Raw genomic sequence first — 14,047 nt, forward strand, 5'->3', positions numbered from 1 at the left:
CACGAATGGGAAATGAAAATTTGTTTTTAATTTTCAAACAAGAAGAGAAAGTCTTTTATACTGTCGCTTTTATGTTGTTTCGTTTTTACTTTGCTTTTTGACCAGTGTTCAGTGGCTCACCGTTTTATCCTTTCTTTCTTTCCCATAAGACTAATAAATAGGACTTTGAACAAGAGGGTAGGCGCAAAATTTCGGCCCAATGCTTTTTAAATGCATTCATTTTTGTCGAATCCTGAGAAAACTAATAAATATTTTTGAAAAATTTAAACGCAAAATGAAAGATTATATTACTACAAAATTTTTTTTTTTTTTTAATGAGATATTTGAAATTAAAAATCACACTAAATTTTCTCTTCTTTTTCACCCCTGTAACTTATTAAAATAATCATTATAGAAGTTTACAGGGACTTTCGGCCCTCAGTAATAATGTAATCTTTCATTCTTCGTTTAAATTTTTCAAAAATATTTACTAGTTTTTTCAGGATTCGAAAAAAATGAATGCATTTAAAAAGCATTGGGTCGAAATTTTTTTGCGCCTACGCTCTTAATCGTTATCCGTAGGACTTCGTACATCTTTACGAAAATATGTAAAAAAGTGTGCATCGGCCGGGAATCGAACCCGGGCCGCCCGCGTGGCAGGCGAGCATTCTACCACTGAACCACCGATGCTATGCATATTTTAATATTATTATATCAGGCACCGACATCAATGACATAATTATTATGCCCAGTGTTAGCAACCTTGGAGAGTGGGATTATTGTACCAGGGCCGTAAAATTATTATAGTAAATTTGACAAAAATATAGTAGATGAGGAAAAACCGAGTTTTAACTGATACACAGCTAATATAAACACAGAATATCAAGTATATAGTTCACATTCGAGGTTAGCTATATACAATATATTTTAATTTTATTGGGAGTGTTCTAGATAGAGTGATGATTGTAATTATAAGGACCAAAACAGAGACGACATGGTCGACAGGTGGACTAAACGTACCTATAATGGAATGCTGTTTTAGATTTCAGGAATATAATGGTAGGGGTAGACCACCGATAGAATCAACAAAAGAATGGAAGTATTGGAAACCATCAAGACACGAAAGCTGCAATACCTGGGGCATGTTATGCGTAATGAGAGATACAACCTACTTCAATTGATTATACAAGGGAAAATCCAGGGCAAGAGAAGTGTAGGAAGAAGAAGAATCTCATGGTTGCGTAACTTGAGGGAATGGTACGGATGCACATCAACTGAACTATTCAGAGCAGCAGCATCTAAGATCAGAATAGCCATGATGATTGCCAACCTCCGTCGCGGAGATGGCACGTGAAGAAGAAGAAGACCACCGATACGGTGGTCGGAAGATTAGATTTAAAAAAAGTCACACTAATATTTGGCAATGTATTTATCAGATTTCCCAAAAGAAAACTCCCCTTCCTCCCCACTAAATTGCTGTCCTTTGTCAGCAACGAACTCCCTGATGAATCCATCAACATTCTGGAGGAAACTCCACTCTTTTACCACAATAGATAAATAGCTCATTTAGAGCTCTGCTATGGACAGGAAGGGGTCGATTTTCTGTGGTTTCCCGATCCCATTGCACAATTATACCTGTCTTTAGGTAGGTTAGAGCCACAGCTGCCCTCACCGCGACTCACATTTTATATTACATTTAATAATACTGTAAATTCACTCACTTTACTCTTAATTTATTTAATTTACTAATAATTTCTGAAAAGGGCCGTTTTAGCTCAAACCTTTTCAGCTCCGACCACCGTGGGCACCAACTTCCTTCGCAGGAACATCATCCACCGATGCAAACCACCAGTGAGACATAACCCAGCAACCCAGAGCCGACACCCAATAAAACAAACCATGTCCTGAAGAGGTGTCACACCTAAAACATGACAATAGAATCAAACAAAAGAAGAGACAAACCAAAATTCGAGAGAACAACACGACAATGATGGAAAATATATTTACATAAAACAAGATTGGAGCACTGGAGACAACTGAGGAAAGCTGACAACTTAGAACACATTTAAATGTCTGTGCTGTGAATTTAATTTCTTCTAACATAGTGATTTTATAATACTTTTACTCATTAAATCGTGTTTTACATCTTACAAGTATGGATATCTTTGCTTATAATATTTTTAATTAAATAATATCCCACACGCCCACACTTACTTTCGTATGATGTTGAGTAAAAGGATTGCATCGGCCGGGAATCGAACCCGGGCCGCCCGCGTGGCAGGCGAGCATTCTACCACTGAACCACCGATGCTTATAAAATATAAATAAAAATTATATAATTTATTATATACACTATAAAATGTTTGACCAACATTCAAAGTAAAAGTTAAACAATAAAATGGCTACGGACATATTTTCTATTCTTTATTGTGAAATTTTGATCCTTTTGTGATATGGTGTAGGCCGCGCTATCTCAGAGTTTTTAATTATACATTGTTTTTCAGACTGTAGTCTCGAAATTGCGTCTACCACTAAGGCAGGTATTATTAAAAAAGTTGTGACAATAATTGTGGTAACTATCTTGATGCATCTCTGCTACTACTGAATTGTTTTCTTTTATTGTTTACATTAATAGTTTTGAAGATGTAACAAAGATGAAAATTACTCAAGAATGGTTGGATTGTTAGATATACGAAGGATATCCGCGAAGGAGTAGTCATAGTGTTTGTAGTTTACTTCACGCAGAATGTTTCTTTCTAAATGCGACTAAATAAAGAAAAATTGTCCTTTCCATATCCTACACCACTTTTCCACGGCGTTTATATAATTTTGGACATACCTTTCGATGCATGTGTCTTGTGATATACTGAGAGTTGTATCATCTGCTAGAAGTTAATGAATTTGTCCAACTTGTATAGAAAAATAGCTGTTATTATATAGATGTATATTATATAGAGTGTGGATGCAAAATTAGAATCTTGGGGTACTCCTGCTGTAGGAGGGAAGGGTTTAATATTTGACCCTTAACGTTTACTTTGATAGTCTTTAGATATCGCGATCATGGTTATCATTGCTGATCCTCATTTTATGACCCAAATACGTATATTTCTCCACCAGTTCTACCACTTTGTCTTGAATAGTTAGTGTAGATACAGAACAGATATAAAATGTATATATATATATATATATATATATATATATATATATATATATATATATATATATGTATATATATATATATATAATATATATATAATATATATATATATATATCTATATATATATATATATATATATATATATATATATATATATATATAACAAATGGAAAAGGATAATGCGAGTAAATAATAAAAGTAAAAAAAGTAAAATGTAATGGCATGTCTCGCAAAACAGAAAACCAAAAAAGATATATCGATGGAAGGCAACCGTATATACGTGTTTCTCTATTGGTCGTCTTCAGTACGGTGCAGCCAAGTTGGAAAAGGAGCATGCTAACTTGGGAAAGGATCACTACAGGAGCAATGCAACCAATTTGTGGCATTAAAGTTAGTAGACCCTGATGGTTTCCAGAGCAACAACTAACAATAACCACGGAGGAAATTACAGCTATCTGGGGAAAGGAATGCCAAACGTTTACCGTTTAAAACAGATGGAAAAGGATAATGCGAGTAAATAATAAAAGTAAAATGTAATGGCATGTCTCGCAAAACAGAAAACCAAAAAAGATATATCGATGGAAGGCAACCGTATATACTTACTATAGGCAACGTATATATTTACTCGCATTATCCTTTTCCATTTGTTTTAAACAGTTCAACGTTTGGCATTCTTTTCCCCAGGTAGCTGTAGCTTCCACCGTGGTTATTGTTAGTTGTTGCCCTGGAAACCATCAGGGTCTTCTAACTCTAATGCCACAAATTGGTTGCATTGCTCCTGTAGTGATCTTTTCCCAAGTTAACATGCTCCTTTTCTAACTTGGCTGCACACATTAACATATATATATATATATATATTATATATATATATATATATATATATATATATATATATATATATATGTATATATATATATATATATATATAATTCAAGACGCCAGATACCTTGGAGTGTTCACCCAATAAACATTGCAAAAATCCTCAAAGGGGCATATTATTCACTACCTGGAGAATTAAGAAGCTACAATGAGAAATTCTTACGCGCTATCTCAGAGTTTTTGCATTCGAAGCAGGAGAAGTATGATTATTGACGTTTAGGTCAGTTTAAGAAAACAGTTGAAAAGTACACCTGAGACAATAAGAATAAACATTATAACAATACAGTTCATAGATATTATTTATTTGAGATATTAGTGATTCATCATAATTATCATATTTGGCTCGACAATCCTTATTGTGGATAATGAAGAACCTTAATAGATTTAATAAGTAAGTATGTATCTCTTTAATTCCGTTTCCTAGCCATTAATGTTCGTGTTGATTACTTATAATTTAAAAAAAAAAAACATTTTAAAATTATTTTTTTTAATTTTTTATTCTTCAGACACATTTAATTACAATCTACTTTGAAGAAAACCCTTCGAAATATTTTAATGTAAAATTTATACAGCAAAAAAGTTTTACACGCTTTTACGGCATCTCAACTTTATTTCTGCGACCTACAAAAATATACCTACCACTTCCCATAACTGACAAAAGAAGACATCACCATTCATTGGAACATTGAATAGTGCAAAATTTATCGGTGTGTTGACATCGTATTTACCCTCGAATTATAAAGAAAAGTGTGGGGAGAACGCCAGTAAAATAACCCTTTTAGAACGCGTGGCAGCTGGATTTTTACAAGTTTTTGTGTTTTGTATACCGATCCTGGATTTAGATGACCATTTTACAGTTACAGCACATGAGATAAGTATGTTTTAATATTAGAAGGGATAAAGTGACCACTGTCCAGCGCTTTTTACACCTGGATGGTCATTTTAAAAGCGAAGTAAAGAGGAAGTGAATTCCCTGGGAGAATAAAAAATAATGTTTCCCCTAGTAAAGCAAAACATTATTTTCAAAGATACTGCATATCAAAAGTAACAGTTTATATATGAGAAGGCAATGGGAAAAAGGGGGAAGAGAACAAACGATGTCACAAAAGTAACTTACAGAGAAAAGTTAATTAACGTTACCAAACCGCTTGTTACGATCTTACAACATAAATAAAACTACATGCCAATATTTTTAAGTAGTTTATTACTATTTTGTTAATATCTGAAAAAAGAATTGAAACTTAAGATTATTAGATTCTAGTTAATAAAAAATAAAAATACGTTAACGTCGCAAATAACTTGTAAAAACAAACGATGTCCTGTCTAAACGCTTCTGACATGAGCTTACATAGAAATTTTTCATTTGTACTGCCAATGTTTTACAAAAACTTTAGCATTTGGAAGACAAAATCGTTTTAACACCTGTAAATAGTTATACTTAGCTTGGGAAATTGGTAATAGTCCATGGTATGCTTAACTTGGTAGCTCAAATTCGCTATCTTTATTTTTTTAGAAACAACAGATTTGATTCATCTACTTGTTATTGTGCTTGCTTTCCCAAATGCTATTATAAGTGGTGCATTATACCAATTCGCGTTTTTCTTCATCACTCGAAGTTCTCTTACTTGCTGCAGAGCTGTTGGACACTTTGAAACAAATTTTTCTTACAGAAGAGTAGTCCAATGTTTCCGTTACTTTCCGGTCCACTATAACTCGCATTTTTCTTGCATCTTGTAACACATTCATCCAATCTACGGGTAGTTCCATCCTAGTCTTTAAATTTATCAAGTCCATGTTTTTATCACATTCTAGATACGAATGTCCTCTGTTTGGGAAATGTAACTTGAATAGTATCTAGACGCTTTATATCGTGGAAAATGTAATGAAGTAGACGAACAACCTTGAAATTTTTATTTTGTCCGCCAGCTGAAAATGTGAAGATGACGGACTTCTGTTGGTAGTTCATTGAAAATAAAGAAGAACAGAAACGATGATACCTCCTCGGATTCTTTCCTTGGACACATATTCAGGATAAGTAAAAAACAGGATTTTTCTAAAGACAGTACGTGAATGTGGAGAAGAAAACATAGAAAGTAGTCTCCTATAAATAAGATATCGTTAGTGCTAGTGTTGGGTAGCGAAATGTTTTTCTGGTAGTCCATGACGATTGATTTATATTCAAAATTTTTCCAGCTTTTATTCAATCATGGGAAACTTGGGCACGAGTTTTGTGCCAATTTATTTTCCATAGATAGAACTTTTATCTGTGCTGCATCGTCAACAGAATAAAGAGTCTTGATTTTTGCGTTAAACTTATCACATTTACTTAAGGTATCTGCCCTAGTGTATTCAAGTAAAATGGTAAACTTGCTATTAAAAATATTTCGGTAGAGGTCATGCGAAACAGATTCATCTAAGATAGTTTTTTTTAATTTAAAACATTTTTATAATAGTATAAAAGTGTATTTCCTCTTTGTCGACAAGAGCAATACTGGAAGATTATATTTATTATTATTATTAATATATATATATATATATATATATATATATATATATATATATATATATCTAATTTTCTCTCTTTCACTCGTACTATGTAGCGATAGATAGCATCATGATTTTGTTCTCCACAGATTTGTCATGACCTTCGTCTTACAACTGGCAACACAGGCAATCAAGTCAGTCTAAATAAATGTTTTGGCATCTATTGATCTAGTTGATTGAAAGAGCGTTAAGTATGTTTTGCCAAGACACTTCAATCTTCTACACTTACAATCAATCTCCTAACTCGTGAGACCTGCAACCTCACCTCAACTTTTCATTACATCTGCATTTCAGCCAATTTTCTGTAGTTCTCTTGGTTTTTTTTAACAGATCGTCACACAAGTACTCTTCATTCGAACTCATCTCGACATAAACTGCAACGAAAAGATCCAAACATGGAAGATTTGTCACGCCCAGTTAACCGTCGTTGCTAGGCAACTAGTTGGACTACGTCCGTTGTAATTTTACGTCAAATGTCAGTATTCATCTTCTCATGCGCCGTCTCCTTTCGAAGGTTGGCGATCCAAATGGCAATTGTAGTTTTGGAGACAGCTGCGCGAAACGATTTCTGCGGATGGCGGTCGAACCATCTCCTAAGGTCTTTCAGCCACGAGTTCTGGCGTCTTCCCTACTGATCTTTTGCCATGTACTTTTCCTTCCAATATAACTTGAAATAATTCGTATCTTTCTCCTCTGAACACATGATCCAAGTATTGCATTTTCCTCTCTTTGATTATTCTTAGTAATTCTTTTTGTTTACACATGCCACGAAAATACCTCAACATTAGTAACTCTTTGTACCCATGGAATTCTCAACATTCGTCTGTATATTATACATCTCAAAGGCATCTATTCTTTTTTCTATTTCAGAGTCCATTGTCCAACTTTCACAGCCATACAGTAAGACAGGAAAAAACGTAACATCTGATCATTCGGATTCTAAGCTGCAGACTAAGGTCTGATCTTGTAAAAAAATGTTTTCATGCTCATGAATGCTTTCCTTGCTTGTTCGATTCTTGATAGGATTTTTTTTTTTGGATTACACTGACTATTGATATTTGCTCCGTAAATATTTTAGGGAATTACCTGTTCTACTATTTTACCCTTGCATACACATGTACGTTTATTGGTGTCTTGAAAATACTAAAGTTTTGGTTTTTGGAAACTTTTAGATGTAAACCCAACATTACGCTGTGGTGAACTGTCGAATTTATTATATTTTGCTATTTCGTGTGCGTTACCTTGCTATTAAGACGGTATCATCAGCATATCTGATGTTGTCTATGCTGATTCCGTTAATCTTAATTCCTCCTTGGACCTCGTCTAATGCTTCTCTGAATATAGACTGCAAATACAAATTAAACAGTAGCCGGTGATATGACGCAACCGAAACAGCAGTGAACGAACACATTAGTATAACGACCCACCCCGACAAATTTCCAATACAATAATAAAAATATCATAAATTTATGATTTAATCAATTATATCAATAAAAACTATGTTATTGATTATCAAATGGAGTATATAAATATGTTAATTTACATACAATAAAGTCACAATATTTGGTATTTAGGAAGCAACCAGAAAGAAATTACATTTTTTTTTCTTGGAAAGTAAGTTAGGATCTTTATTAGTAATCCTAATCATCTTAAACTCTATTCCATTGTTAATAAAATGCATTGTAAATAATAACTAAATATTTACAAGTATCTGTTCTTTGAATTTAGTTTTATTGTGAAACGAAGACTTTTCAGTTTGCAGAGATTTAGTCAGCACACTGACAAAACCTGACATAAATAACATCAGTGACCCAGTGTCAGATACTATCTTCAACAAATCCCGTTACCTGTTATTTAATATCAGTTTATGCAAATCTTTTCAACGGTAGTCGTCAACGGGTTAGAAGTTTCTATTTCCAGGTATGAATCCTTTTTCAAAATGAAAATTTGTTGAGTAAATTTTATATTTAAGGACTACCCATGCGACTAACTTTAACTGTTATGGAAATACGCATGAAACACAAGTAAAATATTTTGGTGTAGACGTAAAATAATATATGTTATTATATACTAATATATCCTGTTTTTTATAGTGTTTTGTGGTTGCTAGTTCAATTCTTGTCTGTCATTCCTCTGTCCTCCCTGAAGATTTTTCTCTGACATTGGTCTTTGAACAAGTTCTAACCTTGCCCGTTTTGGTCTTTTTCTTTTCCTTTTTACGACTGAAATATTTTATCATTCAGTTTCATCCATTCTTTAAACATGGAACAAATAAGGCGTGATATAACAAATAGTTGTTATGACTTTCATACATCTTTAGTATAGTATTTGGTCGTTAGCGTAAGTTTTCCACTCTTGATTTTCTGGTAAATCTTCTTCAGAAATATATTTTTTAATTACAGCCAGTGATTTTTTGGGATCCATGGAGTACGATACTTTAAATTAGAGTTAAAGAGGAGAATTTACCTACTTACTAGATGAGGATCTTAATTTTTTAAATCTTCATTTAGATATATTTTAAACAGCCGTAGAAGGACAGCATCTCTGCTGGCAAACCTATGCGTTCTTTTGGTAAGGATAATCTCAATCTATATTTCCGAGGCTTGGTTTGGGATTTTTAGCAGTAGTTTTTTTCTAGATATTAAGGAGCTAGCTCAATGATCCAACCCCCAACTGAGGGCCAGGAAATTTGTCTTAAGGTTTTCATCCTTAGATTGACTGTCTTTCTGGACTTCAGGGATCAATCTCCCCTCGATTTTATACAAGCCCTAAAACCATTGGGTTGCCACCGTCCGATTTCCAGACCGTTCTGAAGATCTTCTTCTCTCTCCGCCCTAGATGCCGTCTAACGGATATTACTGTCACAAAAACATACACAAAATATACATGGTTTCAACCAACAAGGAATCTTAAGTCTATAATAGATTACGTGATAGTTAAACAAAATTCACAAATACTCATTAGAGATATTAGAGCTATGAGAGGAGCAGTATGCGGATCAGATCACCACATGGTCAGGGCAAAAATTGTTTTCCCATATAGATTAAAGGACAGTGTCTCATCAAGCCAAGACGAACAACCTTTAGAAAGAATTGATCTTCCTCAAGTACAATCTGTCCAGTTTAATTCATGAGAGCACCCGCACACTATATAAGAATCGAAATGGACTCCAAACTTGACGAAACACTAACAAATACCAAATGTATATATAAGGAACATAATATCAAGTATTCATCAAACAGCACAGGAGGTCTTAGGAATCAAACAAAATAAAATTAGTAAACAAGCTTTGGTGGAATGAAGACGTCGAAAATGCGGTAACAGAAAAGAAAAGATTATACCATAAGTGGTTGAATACAAAAGATGACGCAGACAAAGACCGATACAATGAAATGAAGAAGAAAACTAGAAAGATAATTATGACCTCCAAAAATGAGATATGGGATAGAAGGTGCAGAGAGATAGAATCTTATATTGGAGGACGACAATGCACTGAGGCGTGGAAATTTATAAACTCTGTTAAGAAGCCGACTAACGAGAAAGTGATTCTAAATCCCATAAATCCCGAGGATTGGACACATTATTACAAACATCTATTAAATGAGAACATAGACGAATTTAAAGAAGATATGAATTCATCATGAATCGAAATTCTGGGAGAGCATATTACCATAGATATCAACATAGTTCAAAAAGCTATAGCAGGATGAAGAATGGAAAAGCAAGTGGACCAGAGGGAGTAACTACGGAATTAATAAGAATGGCTCAGAGAAATTACACACGAATGATCACGGTGATATTTAACGAATATATTATGGACATCCAACACCAGATAAATGGAAAACAGCATATATGACCCCAATATATAAAAAGGGTGACAGGAGAAATTGTAAAAAACTATAGAAGGATACTCGGTCGCAAGCTCAATGAGTCGACTATGCGGTCGAATACTACGGGATCTGATACAGGAAGATTATCAATCGTCTGAAGACGAAGAACAAGGAGGATTTACGAGCAGGTCGTTCATGTACAGATAACATCTTCTGTCTTAAACAAATTATAGAAAAGAAAATTGTGACAAATAGAGAGTTACATATGACTCTTGTAGATCTTCAGAGGCATATGACACAGTCCCGCTAAATAAACTATGGGAAGTCCTGGGCACATCAAACATACATCAAACATTGGTTAGTGCTCTCAAAGATCTATATTATGGTTCAAACTCCCAAATGAAATTCGGAAACCTCTTAGCTGAAAAATTTGCAGTTACTAAGGGTCTCAGACAAGGATGTTGTTATCTCTCCGACTCTATTTAAGATTTATATCTCTGCAGCTCTGAAACAATGGAAAAGGAAAGTCAAAGGAATCGGTATACAATTGAACGATCAGGATCTACATATATACTTTACAGTTTGCAGATGATCAGGGTGGTGATCTCAAATGACAAAGATGACATGGAATACCATGCTTAGAAAACTAATTGAAGAATACCAGAAATGGGGATTAAATATCAATTTAGAAAAGACAAAATACCTCTCAATTGGAGCTGAAGCAGAACAACTCGATATCGATGACAATCAAAAAATAAATCCATGCAACGAATATAAATACCTGGGCGTCATCTTCGACCGTAGTGGAAAAGACGAACGAGAAATAGAACATCGAATTGTACAAGCACGAAGAGCTATAGCATGTTTGAACGGAGTTCTATGGAGTAAAGAAATATCAAAGAAAAGAAAATGGAACATCTATGAGACAATGGTTAAAACTAGCCTACTTTATGGAGCTGAGACATGGAGAATAACCGAAAAATATAAGAAAAAGGTCGAAGCCACGGAAATGGATGCCAATCAGAAGATCGATGAGAATATCAAGAGCCGACAGAATACGGGAATGAAGTGATAAACAACAAATGGGTATAGAGGGCACTATAGTTGAGGATATTGTGAGAAAACAGCTCATATGGTATGGGCATGTGAGCCGAATGGGGGACGAAAGATTGCCTAAAAAAACGATGATGTGGCAACCCCCAGAGAAGAGGAAACGAGGAAGACCACCACAGAGCTGGAACCTGGGAGTTAGGAAAGCGATTAGCGCTCGAAATCTGGACGAAGACCTAACTCAAGACAGAATACAGTCGGCGTTTGGGAGTCGGACAACGTCGTAAGACGTTATACAAAAAAAAACCAAAAATAATATATAATCTCAATCTAAATTTGATGTGGTTTGTTTGTAGAGTTTTTTTATTGCTGAAATGATTATATTATTTATCGGAGAGTTTTTCAGGACTTGCCATAGTTTTTTTGCTGGAACTGTATCGTATGCTTTTCTTAGGCTAAAAATCAGAGCTCAATGTTCTTGGTTTCATGATACTTTTTTTTCCATTTAGTCAAGTTAGAGAAAAATATTGTCGAGATATGATCTTCTAGCTCGAAATCCGGCTTTTTGTTCATATTCAGTAAGGTTCATATTATTAAGTTGTATAAGATTTTTTCTTACGGTTCTACTAAAGGGGCTGCCACTGGGATACTTAAGTAATCAGATGCTGAATTGATGTGAGATAGTTTTCGAATTGAAGATCGTATCAACAAGACGTGATAGAAAATATCACTTCTATGCTTTTAGTGTGTGTCTGTATTTGTGTGATCGGAAATATGACTGCGAATTATTAGATCCATTCGCCTAACCAATTTTTGTTATTTAAAATTATACCTTGAGTGTTTTCACAAGTATTAGAAGTCCCTTGATTAATATTAAATTAAAAAGAATGGGCCTCAACCGGGATTTGAACCCCGGGACCTCTCGCACCCAAAGCGAGAATCATACCCCTAGACCATTGAGCCGCCATACTTTTTTTTACTTCGAAAGTGAACAATTATATATAGCAACAATATTTTACTATCACTCCCTTCACTTTTATTCAAATACACTGTCATTCTTCCAAGTAAACGTACGTGTAGTAAAGTGCACAACGAGGTGCTCGATATCCGTAGGGCGACCTAGACGGTATTTCTACGTGAGTGATTTGTGGGACTTCTTCGATTGAGAAGAATTTTTCGACTTTTTTGAAACATTTTTTGGACTTTAAAAATTTTATCGACTTAAATATTTATTTAACTTCAAAAGATTTTTGAATAAAACTTTTTTTTTATTAAAAAAAAATTCTACCACTGTGGGAATTTTTTCAAATTTTTTTCTTTAATTTTTAGCGAAAGTGAGTGTGAAACAGAGAACGATTGCCACAGAAGGACCCCAAACAACGAGGAGAGCGATGGAGAAAGCTCTAAGTTATCCATTCGTAGCCTCGACCTTGACAAGATGCACAAAAATAGCAAAAAATAGACCAAAACCTTTAGATAGCATCCACGGAAGCAACAACGGCGGTTATATCTCTACTAAAGAGCTGTTAAAAGAAATCAAGACACTCAAGCAAGAAATCAAAAGCCTAAAAGACTGAAACGATAGAAAAGTAGTGTTTCAACAACTGGACGTAAGAGAAAAACTGTACTAAAAAGGCGAAAACAACAGGAAAAAGAGGTAGTACCAGCTCCCACAAATAAATAAAACCCGGAGAATAAGAAGACAAACTGCAATCAATGAGAAAATTCCAACCGACCGCAAATAAAAAGGAAACCAAAAAAAAAAAAGAAAAAAAAAAGAATTTTCACCACTGAAAAATGAGAATGACAACAAATGAGGCACCGAATCTATCATGGAAATAGAACCCGATTAAGTAATTCCAGTAGTGAAGAAGACATTCAAGCCACTTCTAATAAAATACAGAGTGTACCAAAAAAATCCTGGAGATAGCCGCGGAAAAAAGTTTAATCACAGAGAACAAAAAATGGCAAAAAACACTAATCCAAAAAATCCAGAGTATTACAGAAAAATTTACCAAAATTTTAGAGTACAACAAAAAGAAAGCAATAAAATGGATTGTCTTCCATCTAGAGGAAGACAGAACTTTCAAAGTTCTCGTAAGAAGCCTACCTGACAATCTTATACGGGCAATGATAAAGGAAGAATTCCTGTGGACAAGACGAAAGAGACCATAGAAATCACGAATATGATACCAAGAAAACAGGACAAAAAAACTGTGCCAATATTCATCAGAGATGAATAAATAAATTGAAGTTACTCAAGGTGACAATACCTTGACCACATAAAAATCACAATAGTGGACTTATAAAACAACTGCCCAGCCCAGTGTTACAACTGCTAGGGTTTGTCAGAGCCAACTTACGCCCGTGCCTCCAGTAAACCCACCGCTGCCACCATCGCTCATGTAGGTAATGTAAACAATAAAGTACATTTACTCTTCAGATTTCACAGCTATCCAAGGTCCCAGGCATCCCAAAAAGCCAGACAGGCAGAATTCCTTGCCTTCATGCAGGCTTCGATGCAAGTCTTCATGCAAGAAGCCTTACGATGTTTTTACAATAATGAGCACGAATAAAGTTAGGGGACATCTGAAGACAGGCTCATGG

The 14,047-nt window shown here is 34.5% G+C and overlaps 3 non-coding genes across 3 annotated transcripts; all 3 read right to left on the reverse strand.

Annotated features, from left to right (window-relative positions):
* Positions 1-598: 598 nt before the first annotated feature.
* On the reverse strand, positions 599-669 carry TRNAG-GCC (transfer RNA glycine (anticodon GCC)). The gene has a single exon. It is a non-coding gene; the product is annotated as a tRNA-Gly (tRNA).
* A 1,550-nt stretch (positions 670-2,219) lies between these two features.
* TRNAG-GCC (transfer RNA glycine (anticodon GCC)) lies at positions 2,220-2,290 on the reverse strand. The gene has a single exon. It is a non-coding gene; the product is annotated as a tRNA-Gly (tRNA).
* Positions 2,291-12,328: 10,038 nt separating this feature from the next.
* Positions 12,329-12,403, reverse strand: TRNAP-UGG (transfer RNA proline (anticodon UGG)). Its single transcript has one exon. It is a non-coding gene; the product is annotated as a tRNA-Pro (tRNA).
* Between the last annotated feature and the right edge of the window lie 1,644 nt (positions 12,404-14,047).

Source organism: Diabrotica undecimpunctata, unplaced genomic scaffold (genome assembly GCF_040954645.1).
Source record: "Diabrotica undecimpunctata isolate CICGRU unplaced genomic scaffold, icDiaUnde3 ctg00000995.1, whole genome shotgun sequence".
Taxonomy (NCBI): domain Eukaryota; kingdom Metazoa; phylum Arthropoda; class Insecta; order Coleoptera; family Chrysomelidae; genus Diabrotica; species Diabrotica undecimpunctata.